The following is a 3,388-nucleotide window of genomic DNA, read 5'->3' on the forward strand; positions in this document are numbered from 1 at the left end:
TGGCTGCTAGATGTGAGATGTTGGTGAGATATAAAGAAGATAAACAAAACATTAGAGCTGGGGTTTTCCATCCAGAGAAACAGAGAAGGAAAAAGGCACCCATTTGTGTTCAGAACCTCTTCCCCCCTTCCCTCCCCCCAGTAGAATATAAATACCTAGAAGGCAGAGATATTTTCCTTTTTTTTTTTTTTTTGTCTTTTGGATCCCCAGCTCCTCACACAGATCTTGGAACACAGTTGGCTCTTAATAAATGTTTGTTGAATTGCCTGAGAGCACACAGCCAAGCTTAGAGGCAGAGTTCAGACTAGAAGAAACCTAGACTCTGCTCTCCAGGAGCTTACAATTCAGTTGTGATTGTTCCACCCAAGCATATCAAAAAGTTAACAATAAATAAGGCAGCACTGGGTAGCAGCCAAATGTGTCGTCTAGGCGAGATAAATCTGAGCTTTTTTTTTTTTCATTTTCTTGAAGGAAACCAACAACCCTGATACGCTCCGTGTACCACCCGAAGTTTGGCAAGAAGGTCAGTTCATTCCATAGTGGCCTGTGGGGGACGCCTGGCCTGGGAGGCCCACTCTCAGCTTAACCTGCTGCCAAATCCAATTCCAAGGTCCCTTCTCTCCATCGGATGTGTTTCCCTGTGGTGACTTTCCCTTCATTACCAGGGCCTGAATGTTATATGTCTTTCATTTAATTAAACTTACATACGCTGATGCTGGGGCAGCTAGGTGGCACAGTGGATAGAGTGCCAAGCCTGGAGTCAGAAAGACTTATCATCTTGAGTTCAAATCTGACCTCAGACAGTTACTAGTCATGTGACCCTGGGCAAGTCACTTAACCTTGTTTGCCTCAGTTTCCTCATTTGTCAAATAAGCTGGAGAAGGAAATGGCAAACACCTTCAGTATCTTTGCCAAGAAAACCCTAAATAGGGTCACGACAGCATATAGTAAGTAGGTGGTTAATAAATGCTTGTTCCTTTCTCTACCTTTGTACTTTCAGGTTCAGGCCAGACTTAGAATAATTCAAATCCAATTAACTTCTATTAGGTACCTCCTTTGGGCAGGGCACTCTGCCAGTGCTGGGAATACAAAGGTGACATGAGACAGGTTCTGCCCTCAAGGAGCTTGCAGTCTTCAGGGCCCAGGTGAAGGTGTGAAATCCATTAGAAGAGATTAATAAACATGGCCCTATAACTAACCCTAGTGCATTTTAGAATATGATAAGCCTAAGGAGAGCTTTTAGGAACATCAGCTTCATACATCAGGGACTTGTGACCTCTGGCACAGACATGAGAACAGGAAAGGACTCAGAAGGGATTGGTAAGCTTTTGCTGATCTTGGGACCCACTAAGACCTCCAGCCCACTTCTTGGGACACCACACAAAGAAACAAAGGAAAAACATCCCTGGAAACCAGATTCCCCGAATTGTACTGCTCTGCCACTTAGAGGTCTCACTTGGGTCTCCCGACAGCACAGTCAGCTCCACTCTTTGAGGGCCAATTTGAAAAAAAAAAAAAAAATGACCTGGTATACGGCTCCCCCACCCCCCACCTCCCAGGTTAGGTTAGAACACTCAACACAATCCCTCTTCACTTCTACCTCTTAAGATTCAGTTTTCTTCAAAGCCCAGCTCAAGCACCGCCTTCTACAGAAAGATTTTCCTGATCCCCAACTCTTACTGCATTCCCCTTGCCTGAAAATCTTGTACATTTTTTTGCATAAACTTTCATGTGTAAATCTTGTTGTTTCTACCCCACCAAGGTTTTCTAATCTCCTTTAGGGGAAAGACTATTTTTTTTTTCTTTGTGAACCCAGTGGCCAAGAACCTAGCACACAGGCAAGGGAAAAATGCTCGTTGATTGATTGATTGATTGATTGATTGATTGATAGGCTAGCTAGGCAGCATCAGAGAGGCAAATGTCCTCATCAGGGTTATTGGCCACAGCGGCTGACTTCCTCTTCCTTAGCTCAATTGCCCAAACTTCCGGTCTGAGGAAGAACCAGGGACAATCCCCCTGGGGGAGGGGATGGAGCTGCCCTGGCTCTTGGGAATGCAGAGCAGAGATTCTCACACCAACTTTTCTCCACTGGAGCACATGATTAATCCAGCGATGCCTCTGGCCTGAGATTTACTCATGGAGGCTCACACCTGGCCTCTGAATCACCTGCTGTTGGATAGTGCCATGATGGATCACTATTCTGACTTGTTCAAATTGGGTAATGCTGTGGGTGACAGGAAGCCAGCTCACACTGTGGAGCAGACTATATATTTGGCTCTGGGTTGGCAGGTCATCTTATACCAGACTCTGGGGCATATTTTAGGTGTGATGCTCATCAAGTCTGCTTTGAGTTTCTTTTGGGTTCCCACGGTGATAGGTCTTTTTTTAGGCTGGGGAGATATTTTAATGCTATCAGTCTCATAACTGACCAGTAGCTTCCTGAGCTCAGCCTCTGAGGCACCAAGATGCCTCATCCTCAAAGCATCAGACTGATTGAATTACTCAAGAAAACTCAGAGCTGTTAATTGTTCTACTAATCTTTATGGGGCCAAACATTGGGGATTTTTTTTTCTTTTAGCATGAGGCATGGCATGAAATGAGGTTTTTTGCTTTTTATTTTTTTTATTTTTTGTTTTTTGTCCTAGCTCTTTCCTGTCCAACCATCTCTGCTGGGACTAGGGAGCTTTGGAGAAGTCTTGAATCTTTAATTTAGGCAAACGGTACACAGGTGTGAAAGCTGAGCTTGTCTCTCATTTGGGGGGTGGCAATAAAGCCACTGCTCCTTCTTGGGAAGATCGATTTATTTTTCATGTCCATTTCTAATATGCCCCCTTCCCCAGTAGTCAATGGTCCTCTAACTACTTTAAATTTCAGAAGAATGTGAGCTGTTTTCTCCTGGAATGTAAGCAGGAATATACTGGTAAATGTTTGACAACAAGCCCTCTGAAAATATGCAAGACACACTTTTTAGTTTAAATCTGTTTTGCTTTTTTTTTTTTTTGCATTTTCTCCAACACTTTATCATGTCCAAACATCAATAAAATAAAAAAAATCAACTCCTGATTTATAGCATTTGCTGATTTCCGAGGTGTAAATGCTCACACTGGAAACTTCTAAATGGATTCGAGCTGGTTTGAGCTGGTCCAGCACACCTCTGGGGGCAAAGGAATACACAGAGATTTGAGGCAGGAAGATCTGAGTTTCAGCACCAGCCCTAATGCTTGGTAGCCTGAGTGACATTCTGGAAAGTCACTTCCTCTCTCAGAGGGATGGATGAAGATGGATTCTTCATCTTTTCAATGAAGGGATTAGGGGAGATGGTCTCTAAATCTTTTTTTTTTTTTTTTGACACAGGCTCCTAGCCACCCTATTTTCTGGTGAAAAGAGG

This window comes from Vombatus ursinus, unplaced genomic scaffold, assembly GCF_900497805.2.
Source record: "Vombatus ursinus unplaced genomic scaffold, bare-nosed wombat genome assembly UNPS02014973.1, whole genome shotgun sequence".
NCBI lineage: Eukaryota > Metazoa > Chordata > Mammalia > Diprotodontia > Vombatidae > Vombatus > Vombatus ursinus.